The sequence below is a fragment of the Misgurnus anguillicaudatus genome, chromosome 3 (genome assembly GCF_027580225.2).
Source record: "Misgurnus anguillicaudatus chromosome 3, ASM2758022v2, whole genome shotgun sequence".
Classification (NCBI taxonomy): Eukaryota; Metazoa; Chordata; class Actinopteri; order Cypriniformes; family Cobitidae; genus Misgurnus; species Misgurnus anguillicaudatus.
This window is the reverse complement of record NC_073339.2, coordinates 36,949,708-36,968,377: the sequence shown is the minus strand read 5'-3', so window position 1 is coordinate 36,968,377 and position 18,670 is coordinate 36,949,708. Positions and strand designations below refer to the sequence as shown.

At 33.5% G+C, this 18,670-nt stretch overlaps 1 long non-coding RNA gene across 1 annotated transcript; it reads right to left on the bottom strand.

The window, feature by feature from the left end:
- Nucleotides 1–14,405: 14,405 nt before the first annotated feature.
- On the bottom strand, nucleotides 14,406–15,567 carry LOC141353485 (uncharacterized). The gene is made up of 3 exons (XR_012360583.1): nucleotides 15,353–15,567; nucleotides 14,960–15,003; nucleotides 14,406–14,879 (listed from the first exon to the last, which is right to left on the bottom strand). It is a non-coding gene; the product is annotated as an uncharacterized lncRNA (long non-coding RNA).
- Between the last annotated feature and the right edge of the window lie 3,103 nt (nucleotides 15,568–18,670).

Here is an 18,670-nt window from a genome sequence, read left to right as displayed (position 1 = left end):
AGAAGCCCTTAACGGACAAACTTTTTTTACTAAGTTGTCTCCAACAATGACATGTTTGTCCGGTGGCGACTACCGTAGCTTCTCTATGTGTTTCAAAAGCAAGAGCTGAGCAGTGGACTGAGCCGTTGGTTGCAATTCACAACCTTACCACAAGATGCCGCTAAAATTTACACACTGCACCTTTAATATTATTTGGAAAAGTACTTTATATTATACTATATCTTGTTTGGCCTCTGTGATTGTCACTTGGCATTGACCACTGTGATGAAATTCTCACTTGTGACATAAACAGAGAGCTTTGTAAACTATTAGAGTATAATTTGGCATTGCAGATGTGAAGGTCAATAAATCATTAAGTGATTTACAACGATTGGGAACAGAATGTGTGTGTGTGCTTGTGAATCAGCAACAGCAGGTCAGTTTTGTGCTTTCAAAATTTCCTGACTGCCCTCCAGTGGCCAAAGCTGAAACTACTGTCAAACTGGCTATACACTGCACTGCGTAAGCTCAAAACATGAGCAAACATAACTCTAATGTTATCCTAAGAACCTTGATTTAATATTCTTCTAACATTTAGCATATACTGTGAACCTAACACTACTTAGACTTACTGCCTTCATTTAAATGGGTTGTGATGTAGGACACAGCAAGGCAGATTTTTGGTGTAGTTTCATCTCAGTCCACTATGAGTGAAGCTCAGAATTTCAGAACAGAGACCAAAAGTACAACTTGCTGTTGCCGAGTTTCTATGAGGCTATGTTAGTTTTTGGCTATGTTAGTAACATGGCTGCAGCAGGCGTAGTGATAATGCGCACTGCCCGAAAATAGACTCATCTGGCATTGAAAGTAACCAAGGGGACTATTTTCGGGCAGTGCGTAATATCACTACGCCTGCTGCAGCCATGTTACAAAGTCACTGATTATTACGCCAGTTTGAGAGTATCCATATCTGCCTAGAAAATCACAGCTTTTAATTTTCTGTCGGTCTTAGTACACGATGTAACTACAGAAGAGTCAAGTTTTAAATATATTCTATTTAAAACCAAGTTTTAAATAGAAAACATTTAAAACTTGGTTAACTCTTTGGTTAACTCTTTGGTTATTTTTTAGCGTGATGCTAATGGTCTAATCAGATTCAATGGATTATGCTAAGCTATGCTAAAAGTGGTAGCGCCAGACCCAGAGATCAGCTGAATGGATTTCAAAACGGTAAGAATCAAATGTTTTACTCTAGGGGAGCTGGAAAATGAGCATATTTTCAAAAAAAGTGTCACTTTAACAATTATGTTAGTTTTCAGGACGTGCTTTGTAGAAATCCTCGGATATTTACGAATAAACCTACTGTAAGATAGCTTATAAGGTAAAATCATTTAAATTTGAATATCATGTTCAAATATATTTGGGGCTGTCCAATGTGCTGATTTTCTACTGATCCTAAACAAAAGTTTCCAATAGAGGTCACCAAAAAAATCTATTAGGTGTCACCAAGCCTTATTGTGATTTTACTAATCTATGCCAAAAGATAAATAACTGTAGGTAATTAAGCAAATGAACAAGAGGCATGTCTGGCTATCTTATAATTTTCTGTGTCCACATCTGTGTAAACTTGCAAAATAATCAACTTTTTTTCAAAACAGTACTTTGGCGAAAACACGTCTTACTTAAAAATGCAGGAAAAGTTTCTGGTAAATATTAAATGGAATGTATAAATAAAAAATATTAATTAATAATGTTATAATACTATATTATGCTAACTCTGATGTTCACTTCTATTCTAAAGTATACAAGAATGTGAGTTGCATGTGAAATGTGTTGCTTTGAGTCTGGGTGTGAACCTATTGCTTATAACCACAAAATCTTCCACTGCATTTTTGTGCATTAAGTAGGTACCAGTTAACACCTATTAGTGCACAAGAACAAACACAAGGCTGTGGTTTCCTGTTTAAGATGTCCAAATTGTTTCTCAGAACTACAAAGTTGTTTGAAGTTACAGGTAGATTTATGCCTTTAAAGATTTACATTTTATGTTTTAGTAACTTTAATTAATAAAGACCATCTTAGCATGTTTACTTTAGCTATTCTGACACACACACACACATTTGATGTAATATAATGTTTTATTAATGAGATAAAGTAAAAAAAAAGATACAATTTAAATGTTTTACATTCACTGTTGTATCACATTACCTGGTCTAGTTTGTGTGTTGGTTAAAATGCATTCAAATGCAAGAAGAGCAGATGGCTCAGAACGGTTTATGCTGCACTTCATCCAATTGTTGTTTTGTTTAAACCGTCAACCTCCACTATTAAATGAACAATAATGACAAAGTGTATGTGCTATACAACTTGATGTTATCTGCCATTTAGGTTCTGAGAGACACTGAACTATAGGCACCATGTCCATTGTGTGTGTCTGTGTGTGTGTGCATGTGCGTGTGTGTGTGTGCGTGTGTGTGCTTATTAAACATTTTCAAGCTAAAAATACAACAAATATCATCCTGTTCTTCAGAAAGTTTATTCAAACGACTTTGACTTCATCTCATCAAATATTAATTCTAATATTATTAAAACACAATTTATAGCCTGAACATAGCTTTGGATGACCTAGAGACTCAAATGGACTTTTATGGAAATACTGTACAAGTTATGAACTTTATTTAAACACACAAAGTAAATGAACACATTTTTTGGCAATTCACAAAATATGTAAATAAGTTGTCTACAGTGTATTGCTTGCGTGTTTGGTAATTTATAAATTTGTACCAAAATGTGGTTGATGTATAACTGATAAAGTTCATAGTGATAACAAATCAAGTGCAGTAGCAGTTTCTGCTGGCAAAAGCTGAGTTTACATAAACTGATCAGAGAGATTCACATCTTTTCATAGCGATTTACAGATGGCAGGAGTCTATAAGTGACTTCAGAATGATGGCAGAACTTTCCAGTCTTACTCATCTCACATTGATGTTTCTCTGTCGAATTCATCTGAAGTGAATAAAGTATATTTGTTTAACCACACTTACATTTTTGACATGATAAACATTTAAGGTTAATGGTAATGATAGAAATACCTTCATAACATTTACTGTGAGCATCTTTGCACTCTCATAACCTAAAAGATCCACAAAGTGTGAAAATACGTTCCAGTGAGAAAATCTACAATGCAACCAAATGACAGTAACAAAGAAAAGTACATTTATACCTGCAGTTTTCCTCTGACAAAGGCAGTACACACAGATGAAGCAGATGAGAAAACACACAACACAAACACTGACCAACAGCATCCAGGGGAGAAAACAATCTGATACAGGAGAAGGAGGAGAGACGGTGGTGAAGGGTCCTTCTTCAAAACAAAAAACATGATAAATATTAATAAATAATTATTTTTCAACAACTTACAAGCATAACAAATGCTAAATAAAAAATGTAAAAATGACAAAGAACATCAGAAAATCTGTCAAAACTGCTTTTTTTACCTGCAAGAGAAAGACGTGTTGTTTGATTTCCATAATAGTACACAGTAGAGTAAGTGCCATCATTGATTTTTTTCTCTTGTTCAGCACAGTAGTAAAGTCCCAGATCAGAGACTGTAATGTTAGTAATATGTAGATCAAAAGATTTAATGTTGGGGTTTTTAGGAAAGCTAAACCGTGGCATGATTTCTTCAGTAATCGTCATATAATCAATTATGAGAGAGGGTTGATGTTCATGAGAGCAGTTTCTTATCCATGCAATGTAACCATGAGTTAAAGGACAGTCACAGTGAAGAGTGATGTTGTCTCCTGGTCTGACCTTCATCTCAATTTCTACTCCATAGATTATTGTCTGACTGAACAATAAAACATCTACAAGAGCATAGAAAAAAATAATAAAATGTTTAAAAGTGGACTTGTGTCACATCAGTACAAATCTAATCATATATTTCTGTTAAAACAACAGCTTGCTTAAAGTATTAAAATAAATAACATGAGAAGAAAAGTATAATTTGTCTTACATATAAGTGCGGTAACTCTTGATCTCTCCATCTCAGCGAGCGAGTGTGAATAACTGACTCTGATGATGCAGATATCAGCTCTCATCTGATTGGTTCAAGCAATAGAAAAGAACTTTGTTGGAGATTTGAGGTGTCAGAGGTTTATCAGCCAATCACCAGTGTCCTTATGAACAGCTGCGTTCCTGTCTGGATGTGTTTCTGCTTTTTTGGTTTTTATTTAAATGATAACTTTTGACCAGCAGACACACAAAAAAGTCAAAATAAAACTTATATTTAAGCTTGATATGTTTTATATCACTGTATGTTTAAATCCAACATCGGTAAAGAAATCAAATCACATAAGCATGATAAGTTGAGAAACGTTCACATGACCGTCACAATTTTTCTCACTGTTTTTAAGAAACTGTTTGACTAAATGAATGTTAATAATGTATGAGCTTGTTTGTTTTGTTATAGGGGCTTCAAACTGCAAAGCTGCACTGCAAAAAAAAAAAAAAAAAAAGAAAAAAAGGAAACCCTCAAACATTTCAATGTATCACATCATCAAATTATTGAGTGTATGTATTTCACCAAGCAGTCTAAAATTCTCAAAATAGTTTTTTTTTATTATTTAATCAGTATGTTATATTGCATCAAATTTAAAGTAATTTAATTAGATAAGGCAAGTATCTGTTTGGAATATGTTCTTTATACACTTTTATATTTCAAAAATATATTTTTAATTTTATAAAAATTTATATTAGCCGTGATTTACTAGCAAAAGTTTTAAGAATTCACATCAACATCCATTTATTTCAGCTTCAGAGATTTGTTTAAAACATCTGTACACAGACCTTATTAATAAGAACTAATGTATAAACACAAGTACAAAATACAGTCATATACATGCTCCATACACATTATTATTAAGTACAGATCTTAGATCAGTCACAAAAATAAATGTCTGCCTACTTTATATTGAATACTGTATTTTGCTTGCCGTCTGTGAAAGCCAGCAGACACTAAACAATGTGATAAAATTTCACTACATAAACTTGTGGCATAGTTAGAGAGTTATGTTAGCAGTTAAAGTATATTTTGTGAGTCACACAAAAAGCAGCAACAACAGATCAAATTCTTTGAAGTGCCTCCCAGTGGCCGAAGCTGCATTTTAGATTTTGTCTGTAGTTTCATCTCAGTCCACTAGAGGGCAGTTCAGAAATTCAAAATGTGATTTGTTGTTGCCTAGTTCCTTTGAGATTATATTGGTATGCAGGGCCGTTTCTAGCCATTTAGACGCCATTGGGACCCCCCAAAAACAAGATCATACAATTATACATGCAATAATACATACAAAAACATGTAAAAATCATGCAAAAAAGTCCAGAAGACAAAACTTATGACAAATATGAATAAACAACAAAATTTGAGAAATCCAAGAAAGGTATATTTTACAAGAATAACATGCAAAATGAAAAGTTAAAATTACAAAGAATATCAGAATATCTAGCAAAAGTGCTTGCTTACCAGAATCTTACAAAATCTAATGTAAGTATGGGAAACCCACAAGCCTTTCATTCAGACCACTTACAAACTTTTCACATTTACTCTTTTATTATGTCTTCAAACTCTCACTCACATCTCTTAGTTGATCATTGGACACCAATAAGTGTATGTATTTGCCTGGAACAACATTAGTTATCTTAAAAATACAAAATATTGAAAAATCTTATGACATTTGATATAATGGCAAGCCATTCAATGGCATAAATAACCCGCTGTTAAAAAGTCGAGCAAAACATATGCCAAAGTCCAATCTTGCATGCCTAAACTGTATGCGAAATCTCTGTCGCTTGGATTGGGCTTAGAAGAACTTTGTTATATTTTAGACATCCTAACCCAAACTTCAAGACTAAGCCTAATTCCAAGTGACAATGGTTTAAAAATAAAAACTATTGAGAAACCAATACATAAAATTACACGAAAAGATGCGTGGTATTGAATCAACAGCAAGGAAAGATCTCAGTTTGGTTCCAGTAATGAATATTATTTGGAAGAGCAGTTTCCCTTGTATTTTGTTTGACCTCTGTATAAACATTTTGTAAACTGTTGCAATGGTTTGGATACCCCCCCTGTGCCCCCCGGTGGTTGAAGCTGAAACTATTGAACGGACTTCCTGAAATGCACTGCACATAAGCAAATATGAAACACTCAAGTAGTTATTACAATACCCTACGTCTAAGTGTTGGCATATAAAATAAACGTAACACTACTGTGACTGAAAATTCTCTTTTTCCACTTGCTTTGCAAGTACATTGCTCTAAAGACCCTTTATTGCACATCCAAATGTCTGCTTGTATTTTACATTGGGCGCTGTCCATTGTGCTGAATTTCTTCTATATAAGAGTTTCCAAAAGGGGTCGCCAAAACACTCATAAAGGTTAAAGTATTTAGGGGCAACTTGGAAGAAAAAATATATGGGATCTTAGTAAATAAAATTGGGCTAGTTCAGGCTAAAGGTGGCTTCTCTTCTGCCTACACAGTGTAAACGTTGTGTAAATTGCTAATTGTACAAGTAAAATTATACAGGTTTGACTAAAAAAATTAAATAATCCAACAATATCTGCAGTTCTGTTGCTATACCTATTGTTATTTCACCCATAGACATAATAAATACATAGACAGTGGCCACACTGGTAGAGAAAAATAATTAATTTGATTATTCATTTATTTGAAGAGAAAGTTATCATTTGTTACCATTTGAGAAGCTTATAAATCACTATATCCACAACAAGCTTACAGTATTAAATAAATTTTTTTTTGCATTTTTTTATGTTTCACATGTTCATATTGAAAATAACTAAATGTCTAAATGCTCAGGTGAAAGTAGCTCGGGCTGCAGAGTGCTCTGTCTGCGCAGATGCTGCAAAGACACCCAGTGTGCCTATGTATTTAAGTTTGTTGAAGCGCTTCTGTACACTAATGAATGGGATCTCTTTATAAGGTACCTGTACACTGTCAGATGAAAAATAATCAAATATGTTCCCTATAGCTTTCACTGGGGCAATACCCTTTTAAAAAAGTACAGCTTTGGATCAAAAAGGTTCATATTAGAACCTCAGAGATATTTGGTACCTTAAAGGTATAGTCACCGTACCAGTAAATACAACATATCAACAGTAACTTGTATTTATAAAACTAGATAAATACCGATCACATTGTCACCAGTAAAGGCATTTCAAAATAATATAAACATCAATGGCTGACATGAACAGTTGTTCACTTGTAATTTTGACCTTTTGATAAACATTAATCTTTTAATTAGGGCTAAAGCTATGCACAAAGCTAATATGTGGAGGTAACTGTTCATTAATGTGATTAATTAATTAAATCACGATGGATGCTATGTTAAATTAAGCCTAACATGACATGCTGTAATTTGGTTAATGTCAAATTAAGATTATTGTAACCATATCAGACCAAAGCTAAGCGAATGTTATTTGGCATTTGCAATATGGGAATAGGGGCGCACAATGTTCATGAGAGGGTGCACTTCCAACAAACAGACCCTTTGAGGCGCTGTGTCCTGTGCCATGGGCCGACCCTCAGTGATTCATCTGTCTCAATGCAGAAGGCACTAAATCACCACTTTGTTATACTGCGATGGGGATATTGAATAAATTGGGTTCTAACACACATCATCACATATTTATTTGCTGTTATTTATTTATTTTTAATAGATTTTCTATATTCTAAAAATGTTACAAAGCACATCTAAAACGATCCACATTGACTAATTCTGTCACTTTTAGATTTGGAAAATTATCATATTTCAAATTTCAATCTAGTCCCTGACTACCCATTATACACTCTAAAAATGGCTGGGTTAATTTTGACCCATAATGGGTAAATATTGGACAGAACACATGCTGGGTTAAAATTGACCCAATGCTGTGTCATTTTAATCCAACTGCTGGGTTATTATACCCCATGGTTGCATAACAACAACCCAACATTGGGTAATTTTTAACCCAGCACGTGTTCTGTCCAGTATACCCATTATGGGTCAAAAATAACCCAGCCATTGTATAAACAAAAATGTGCATGTGACAGGAAAAATAAAAATTTATTATAAACTGAGTAACTTTGCAGACGCATTTAATTTGTGAAGTTGTACAGTCCTTGTGGATTAACCTTTACTGTATCATATTGTGTTTTAACCTTAACTGTGGTTACACTGCAATGACCTGAGCCCTATAGGCAGATACACACAGTTGGTCTCATTTCTGAGAAAATGTGAGAGTGTACAGGAAAGCTGCAGACACATCATGCATACAAACCAACTCTACCACAAACTGACCACATACATATAAACAAGCGCACACAATTTCAAGTCTATTTCTGTCTTGTACATTATGAGCTGAACTTCAGTGGAAACATTTGTGGTTAAGATTGTCTATATGACTGAAAATGAAAGACCCCTGCCCAAACAACACGGCTTGTGAAATGATGTAAAAAAACACATTTAAAGATTTCTGAGGCATTGCAGGAAAAAGAATGAAAAGGATATACTTATATTAATAAAAATAATTTAAGTGGTTGATCTTACATTCACCAAAATCTTGACCTTTCAACAGGCCCAGAAGGCGTTCAACCTCTCAATATTTTTGTAAAAAAAAATTATTGTTAAAAATTATCTAATAAATGTTCCTAACTTTATATCTAGAAGAAAAAAATACGATACTATCACTGTAAAAAATTGCTGTAATTATGCAGCTGGTTGCCAGTAACTTACTGTAGAAGATAAAGACTGAAAATGTTTCATGTTCTTTTAACTTTGAACAAACTGTTGCCAGTAAATAACATAAATGTAAAATCTACAGTAAGTTAGTGGCAGCTAGTTGCCAGTAATAGCCGGTAATACTGTCATTTCTACAGAACTTTTTTACAGTGTACTGCACACAGGTAACTCTATATAACATCCTGTTATTCATGTCATAATGATTTGCTTTAACAAAGGCCAGTGACACACAAAACCATACACTAAAAATAAAAAACACCTCCACACAGACACTGAGGACCAATCGTGTGTTGTATTATGCCAGCTAAAGTAAAATAATTTCGACTGTACTGTACAGTATCTGTATGGCTTTGTTTTAAATGTATACATGAAATAGTCCTTCAGTCACAAGGTTTAAAATATAACGGCACCTGGATCTTTTCTAACCATCAGAAAGTTCATCAGAATCCTCATCAGAAGTTCTGTACTGTGTCTGTTTTGACCGGAGCATAAATACTGAAGTCTGAACTCTGCTGTTGTTTCTTCTTCAGTTGTTTCTGTCTTCTGGTTTTCACATCCAATGAAGCATAAGACACCTCTTCATCATCATTACCCTGAAATACAAATGATTTTAATTCTAAAGCACTTTGGTTATGCATTTAGACTAAAAGCTATATTGTTGATGTTGTTTATCACAGTAAAATATTTGGTGTATTTATGTAGCTGTTTGCCAGTAACTTACTGTAGATTTAAATTTATGTTGTTTACTGGCAATGGTTTGTTCAAAGGTAAATTAATTTTAAATATTAACAAGTTTTGTTTTACATAAAAATATCAATCCTTATCAACATTTTTCTGTTTTTGGTTCCCAGAATGCTTTGTTATTTTAGTTTTATTCTGTAAAGATAAAGTCTTCCAAATGTTTAATGTTTATTAAACAAACTGTTGCAAGTAAATAAAATACATTTAAATCTACAGTAAGTTACTGGCAAACAGCTGTCGGTAATACTGTAATGTCTAGAGTCTGCAATTTTCATTGTGGTACTTAAATATGAGCGTGTTTGGGTTGTTCATACCTTACAAGTATTTCTACTTTTTATTTTTTCTCTGTTAATAGTTCCAGCATCTGAAATTAAAACACCAATTTTTTAAATGTATTTTGCAAATAAAAGTTGCATGACAATCGACTCTGCTGAGCTAACCCTTACGAAAATTAACCATGGTTATTTTGTGGTTACCGTGGTTTTACTACAGTAACCATTTTTTTGTTTTAACTGTAGTAAAACAATGGTTAATTTTCGAAAGGGAAATTGACAGAAAACATGGTCAAAAATGGTGCCTATAGCTGTCACTTGGGCGGTACCCTTTAAAAAGCACACCTTTGCAACTAAAGGGTTAATTTTAGTACCTCAGAGATATATTAGTACCACAAAGGTACATATTGGTACCAAAATGGTAAGGACCTTTTAAATGGTACTGTCCTAGCATCTATTTCTGACAGTGTACAGTATCAAAGTTAAATTGATGGCAAGGAAAACAGTATGTATATATACCTGTAGATTTCCTCTGACAGAAGCAGTACATACAGATGAAGCAGAGGAGAAAACACACAACACAAACACTGACCAGCAGCATCCAGCAGAGGAAACAGTCTGATACAGGAGGAGGAGAGACGGTGGTGAAGGGTCCAGAACATGAAGTTACTGAGTCAAAAAAACAAACATAACATTAAATGTTACTGTTCTGTTACCATTACTTCTTGTTTGAGAAAGTTTACAAGAATTTAAAGAATACAATTACAAATAATTGTCAAAATCGCTTTCATACCATCAAGAGAAAGACGAGTTGTTTGGTTTCCATAATAGTACACTTCAAATGGGTACATGTCTTTTTCGTCGTCTTTGAACTTTTTGTCATATTCAGCACAGTAGTAAAGTCCCAGATCAAAGAATGTAATGTTAGTAATGTGTAGATCAAAAGAATTAATGTTGGAGTTTTTAGGAAAACTAAAACGTCTGAAGGTCTCTAAATGCGATTTCCAGTAATCTATTATGAGAGAAGGTTGATTTTCATAAGAACTGTTTTTTATCCACACAATGCCTAAACCATGAGTTATAGGACGGTCGCAGTGAAGAGTGATGTTGTCTCCTGGTCTGACCTTCATCTCGATATCTGCTCCATAGATCTGACTGAACAATAAAACATCTGCAAAAGCAATAAGAAAATGAATTAAAACAATAATATTGCTTAAAATATTTACCTACTGTACACAACTAATCATAATTAAATTTCAGTTGAAAAAGTATCTGGTACAATGATAAAAAATAAACAAATAAATAGAATTAATGATGAAGAAGTATAATTTGTCTTACATAAAAGTGCGGTAACTTTTGATGTCTTCATCTCAGCGAGTGAGTGTGAATAACTGACTGTGGTGATGCAGATATAAACTCTCATCTGATTGGTTCACGCCAATGGAAAATTAAGTTTGACATTTGAAAAGTGAGAGGTGTATCAACCAATCCCCAGTGTCCTATTCTGCAGTTTTATTCTGGTTCGGCTCTGTTGTGCTTTTCATAGCTTCACAAATGATGACAATGATAAGTATTAAACCTTTAGACACACATGAAGGTTGTGTACTTACAACTTTTGTGTATGACTTATTTGTACCATTTACTATCACTGTGATTGATTCCAACAGGCAGATAAGCAGATTTAATTAATAAAATGTATGCTTTACATTTCACATGTCTAAACCAATCTTAGACTTTTACACATTTTCTACTGTTTGAAAAGAAACTGGTCCATTAAATCAAAATATTTCTGGAGGCTTCTTTTTTATATAGTCTGTCACATGGAAAAGTTGTAAGGCAATGAAATCTAAACATGTCAAAACAGGAAACCCACAAGGTTTTATTTAGACCACTTACGAAATTCAACATTTCACACTTACTTTTAAGCAAGTCATCAAATTCTCATCTCACATCTCTTAGGCCTGGGACAGACTGGATGATTCTTAACCAATTTTAAGTCAATGGGACACACATAAGGACAGTTTTTACAACAGAATACTCGTAATGCACACAAGATGATTCGACCAGACAACAAGAAAACACAACTGATGACTGTAGTAACAATTTCTCAATGACACGAGATCTTACAGAAACACAAGATCAAACCTGACTTGAGGAAAAAAAACAAATGTTCTGATAATATTTGCATGACCCATTATAAAGCACTCGTACTGTTGCCATAGTTGTACAAGTCAATATTCTTTCTCAAGATTCTCAATCTATCTATTTATCTATCATGTTCATCTTCAACCATACAAAGACTGCCCTCCAGTGGCCAGAAGCTGAAACTACTGTTGAACTGCCTTGCTAAATTTGGACTGTGCATGCCCAAAACATAAACAAAGGTATCCTAGTGAAAAATCTACATTAATGTAAACCTAATCTTGCATTTATACAGTATCAGACACTGTAAACCTAAAACACTGATTTTGGGTGTAGTTTTATCTCAGTCCAGTTGAAGGTAGTACAGAAAAAACAGAGACACAAGTATGTTGTTGGGATGTGGTTAAATCTTCTATCAAGAAATTGATTCAAAACAAACATAAAAAAGGGTTAAGGTAGGGTTAGGGGCACTAAGCACAAAATAAAGGTTCTGCCACAGCCATCCCAGTTCCCTGACCTGAACCATACAGAAAATGACTGGAGTCAACTGAAAAGGAGAAAGCACCAACATTTAAAGGGTCTGGAAAAAAATCTGTATGGAGGAATGATCTAAGATCATCTAACATTAAATTATTCAGTTGTTATTCTTGCAAATGGAGGTAGCAAATAGTATTAAATGAATGAGTGATAATAATTGTGGCCAACATTGTTTAAGAAAAACTTTTTTTTATAAAGTGATTACCACCATTTTTAAAATATTTTTCATCAATAAAACATTGGATTTTGGTGAATTTTAAAAATAACATATATAAAGAAGAAACAATGCAGATTTATTTTCCTAGCTTTCTTTGCTCATATTTACCAAGGGTGCCAATATTTTTGCCCACAACTGTAAATGTCTGCAAGGTACTAATGGATCACTCAGAAATTATAACTACATATATTTTTTATCTGTCAGAAATTACCCACAAACTACAAACGTCTGCTTGTAGCATTGGGCGCTGTCCAATGTACTGAAGTAAAATTATCTCATGGGCCACGAAGCCTTCTTGATTTTAACTGATTTTGATTTCGACAGCTTTAGACCAATAACGGAAATAAGTGCAGTTATGATAGCAAAATATGTGGGAGAGCATTGCTAGAATATAAATATATTGTATTGCAATATGTAGTGTTTAAGTATTAGCATTAAATCAAAACTAAACAACAAATTTTAAAATGAAAAGGTTTAATAAACAGCACTGACTTAAAGCAACACTATGTAGTTTCCATGTAAAAATGACTTACAGCTCCCCCATGTGGTTGAAAAGCGCAACAGTGCCTGGTATCAGACACTCTTTTGCAGGCATTGTTATAAATTTGCACGCTCATGTGGAAAATTTGGTGGTTTTAGTGTATGGAACCACCCAATGGCCCAACGACAGTATCCAATGGCATTGTGAAGGAATTTTGTGTTTCTTTCCTTAGCGCTTCTGTAACAGATTATCTTAGTTTATTAGAATTTAGTTTAATTTATTAGAATTTGCATTGGATAATTGTAATCTGACTCCAGTTGTAAACAATTAATAATACTGCTGATCATAATTTAACAACAGTTATTTTTATTGTGACAGGTTATAACAGAAATACAGTATAAAAATGCTGATGTATTACTTAAACTAAGGCTACTCCTACTCCTTCCCCTCCTTCCCAGGTTTCTCCATTCAGGTCTGAGATAGTCCAATTTGAGGTATTTTCTGTCTAACTTAAACTGAGGTATTCTCCCACCTTTACTAAGGTATTTTCCATTGCAACTTTAGCATAAGCATCAACCTCTAATTTCAGTCTTAATCCTGAATGCATATTTATGATCAGGTACAGTATATTATGTTTATGTTAAGAATTACTGACAACTTCAGAATTAAGTTACACGTAAATCAATCAAATTATCAAATTGAATTAAAATCAAACAATCAAATGATCCGCACACATTTGTAAATTCTTTATCTCCTGTTTGTTACAAATAAAGTATTTTTAGAGTACAAACCTTTTCTTGCATATTATTATTTGAGATTACACTGATCATGTGGGCTATACATTAAAAGCCTGCTAATTTTGCTTCCATGACTGAAAAAAGAGACTATTAAGTTTTTAATACCAAAAAAAGAACAATTTCAATACAAATAACTGGCTTTTAAAGGGGATGAGACTCTCATTGGCTTATTGCACATTACGTCCAAAACACACCCATTACTCATTACGAGAATAGGAAGAACTCTTTTAGACTGTGCGTTTGCCGCACAAACCATTTCCCCAGCAAAAAATTGCAAAAGTGGAATCTAACACACCCGTTTAGACAGGGCGCCGTGCGCTTGAGACAACGCGCTTAGATTGTTAAAATAGAGCCCTAGAAATATATACACACACAATCTCAGAAATAAGGTACAAAAGCTACTGGGGTAATACTCTGTGATTGTTTATAAAATACAGTTAACATGCTTAAAAAACTATACAGACTATTTATAGCAGAAATCACAAAGTACAGAAATTACATAAAAGGTAAAATAGCCTGATCTCACAGGAATTTGTTGGCTAATTCTTATGAAATTGTATAAAGTGAATCTACAAAATGAAGAAAAAACAATAATGATACCCTGTCCCTAAACAAAACGTCACACAGGTAAAAGCAAGTCAAAAGCAAATTTGGTTGTACGAGTTTATATATATGAATAAACCACCTTGTAAAATTCAGTATGTAGAAATTGTCAAGTTAAAATTTACAAAAGGAACTAAATAGTTAAATGTTGGACTAAACAGAGTTAATTTAAGTTCAATAAGGATTTTAACTGAGAGGGAAATTCACATCTAGGCCTGGTGATGTGTATGTTAGTAAATTATAAGACACTTCGGTGTGAACGCAAATCTTTCCAGTCTTACATATCACACACTGATGTTTCTCTGTAGGACCCATCTAAAATGAAAAACAGAAACATTAAATACAAAGTCATCTTTGACATTAAAAATATTGATAAGCTTCCTGACAACAAATACCTTAAATATATTTGCTTTGAGTATATCCGCATTAAGTTCATAACCTAAAAAAAACAAAGACATGAAAGTAGGGCACGATCTTGATGCAGGTTCACCTCAAAAACTGCATGCGCATTTTCACTTTTCAAAAGTTTAATTGCAGGACTTTGAACCTCCTTAAACACAATTACTTCAAAATACACATTCTGTATTATTATAATCAATTAAACATTATTAAAGCAAATTATTTTTCTACAGCAAATATGTCTAATGCAGTAAAGGAAAGAAATGGGCTGTATAGGTTTCTAAGATGCACCCCAGTTGTTTTAACATTTACAATTTGTTTACAGCGTTAGTTGCATATCAATGATGACGATTAATGTTTGCAATATTGGTACCTATAATAATAAGTACCTGTAATTTGACGATGACAAAGGCAGTAAACACAAGTAGCGGAGAGGATTGAGAAGAGGAGAACACACACAGAACACAAACTGAACAACAATGTCCAACAATTAAAGTGGTTTTCAAAAACATCAGCAACAGGAGGCTCAAAAGACACTGGATCTAAAAAAAACAGAAGCATGGATATTTACAGTTATATCTCTATTTTTAAACAAGCTTTAATGTGCAGCGACTTTCCTCCATGCACCCTTTGAAAACTGTGAACCTTTAGAGTCAAATAATACTTGCAAAAGTTAAAATATATGAACAATTCAAAAGTATGATATCTATGCCTTTATACAATAAATGGATATTACAAGTTTTATTTAAATTCTTATTCTTACATTTTAAAATTTTAAAACCAATACGCCAAACTATGCATATCAATACAAATTTAAGTGAGATTAATCATATTCTTTATATTTCGTAAATAAAAAATTGTGACCTTAACATTCAAATAAAACACACATTAATTTCGCACTCTCATAAGCAGTTGAATTTTATTATTACTTTTTCAGATTAAACATTATGTCCACACATAGTTACATGTGGACATTTTTTATTCATTGCATTCTTTCTACAAAAAATAAACTAACAATTATTTCATAATTTACCAACATGATAAAAAAACATGTAGAAATGTAGAAATACTCTACGGTCTTACCTAAGAGAGAAAGATGAGTTCTCCTGTTTCCATATTGATACTCGAGCATGCCATGTACGGATGCAAGTTTTCGTTCTGCTTTTGCACAGTAATAGATCCCTTCATCATCCACACTGATGTTCTTAATATGTAGATCATAAGAGTTACTGGAGATGTTTGGCACAAAATTTAAACGAGGAAAGTTCTCATTGAACAACTCTTCAGCGCTTAATAATAGAGATGATTGATTTCCATACGAGCTGTTTCTAATCCAAAAGATGTGTGAACCAAGTGGTATGACACAATCACAGAAGAGAGTGACATTGTCTCCTGGTTTAACTCTAATCTTCACTTCTTTCCCAAAGACTTTCTGATGTTCACAAAACAAAACACCTGTAAAGACTTATACAAGATGAAACAGTCAATAACGGAACATGTTATTTATTCTGATACACAATTTTAATGTACAGTACAGCATATCCCAATACAATGGCATACACCAAAGTACACAAGTTAAAAATATTTCACACATGAATGGACTTACACATAAATGTTATAAGTGAACTTCTTACTCGCTCCATCTCAGTCGATTCTCAGTGTCTGATAAGTGTGAGAAGCAATAATGAGGATATAAACTGTTATCTGATTGGTTCATAGGGTGGGAGGACTTTAGAAATCAATAATATCCATTTTTTCCTGTAGATTTTGTCACTTAGTGACAACCTGTAGCATTATTGAACAAAGTCAGTTTGTTAAAGCACTTGGCAGACAACTTAATGCAAAGCAAATTGTGTGAATCAAATCCATGACCTTTGAACTGATAATGTGATGCTCTACCAGTTAAGCTACAGGAAACCAGCATTGAAACAACATCAAGGTGGTGTCCTCATTTTGCAGTTTATTTAAAGTTTGATGTTGTGTACGTACATACAGTTTAAAGATAAAATATCAGTGCTAAAATGTTCTGTTATTATGTGATGTGTGTGTTTTCATTATGGATATTTTGTTTTGTCTCTTTAAACTATATATATTGTTTGTATAAGAATCTAAGCAGTTAAATTATATGTTCATGTGTATGCTTGTTTATATAAGAATATGTACTGTAAGAAGTGTTTTGCTCTGGGTCATAAGTGGTTGCTTCACACCACAAATTGCTCCATTTTATTTGTGCACGCTAACACAAGCTTACACTTACTAGGACACACACATCTTCACAAGGGTTGAGGTTTCCTGTTTCAACAGCTCTAAAGTGTCTCTCAGAACTATGAGATAAACTTGACCTTAAAACCATAATACAAGTGATATGATCTTCATCAGAGTTCATATTACAACCTAAACACATTGAAAATACTTTGTTGCTTTTGCATTTGAGATTATTTTTAAAAATATGCTAATTTTCCAGCTCCTCCAGGATCAGAATCAACATTTGATTCTTACTATTTTGGAATCCATTCAGCTGATCTCCGGGTCCGGCGCTAGCACCTCCAGCATAGCTTAGCACAATCCACTGAATCTGATTAGACCATTAGCATCGTGCTAAAAAATAACTAAATAGTTTCAATATTTTCCTATTTAAAACTTGACTCTTGCGTAGTTAGGGACTATTTTCGGGCAGTGCGTAATATCACTACGCCTGCTGCAGCCATGTTACATCAGCAAAGTCACTGATTATTACGCCAGTTTGAAAGTATAGTTCCTAGCCATATCTGCCTAGAAAATCGCAACTTTAAATTTTCTGTCGGTCTTACTACACGATGTAACTACAGAAAAGTTTTAAATAGGAAAAATATTGAAACTTTTTGGTTATGTTTTAGCGCGATGCTAATGGTCTAATCAGATTCAATGGATTGTGCTAAGCTATGCTAAAAGTGCTAGCGCCAGACCCGGAGATCAGCTGAATGGATTTCAAAATGGTAAGAATCAAATGTTTAACTCTAGGGGAGCTGGAAAATTAGCATACTTTCAATAAAAGTGGAATGTCCCTTTAATACTCATATAGATTACAATATTAACAGAATGTCTTATTTGGAGGAATGGATGTGTCAACTCGACAAGAAAGCTGGTCATTTAAAACCCAAAGTTATGATGGTCAGACCTTAAATTATAATAATAATAATATGTCTAATAATAATAATAATAATAATTTTATAGCGCCTTTCCCAAGGGCGCTTTACAAAGACAGTTATAATACAGCAAACAGTATACACTACATTATTCACCACTACTACTGAAATTAATTCAGTTTCAGTATCAATAGTTATGTGTCAGGCATTTGCTCCTCTGAATTCATAAAAAACATTCTTATTTACATTAGCAATATAAGAAACTTCAAGCTGATAAAGTCAATTGTATGCACAATTATACAAGAGGACTGACATAAACCACTGGAAACATTTGTGGTTTGAACAAACAACAAAGAAGGCCAGAGGCTCTTTTGCAGCATAACAATTCACACATATATGAAAACCACCATTTCCGGTGGCACCAAGAGTCACTTTTTTGTCACATTTTATAAAACATCTATTTACAAAAATTATTTTGTGGGGGGGGGCATTTAAATTCCTTGGGGGGCTCCACACTTTACCTTATTATGATTGATTTCATGCTCCTTTCCATTTATTTGTTTATTTATTACAGCTACCAAT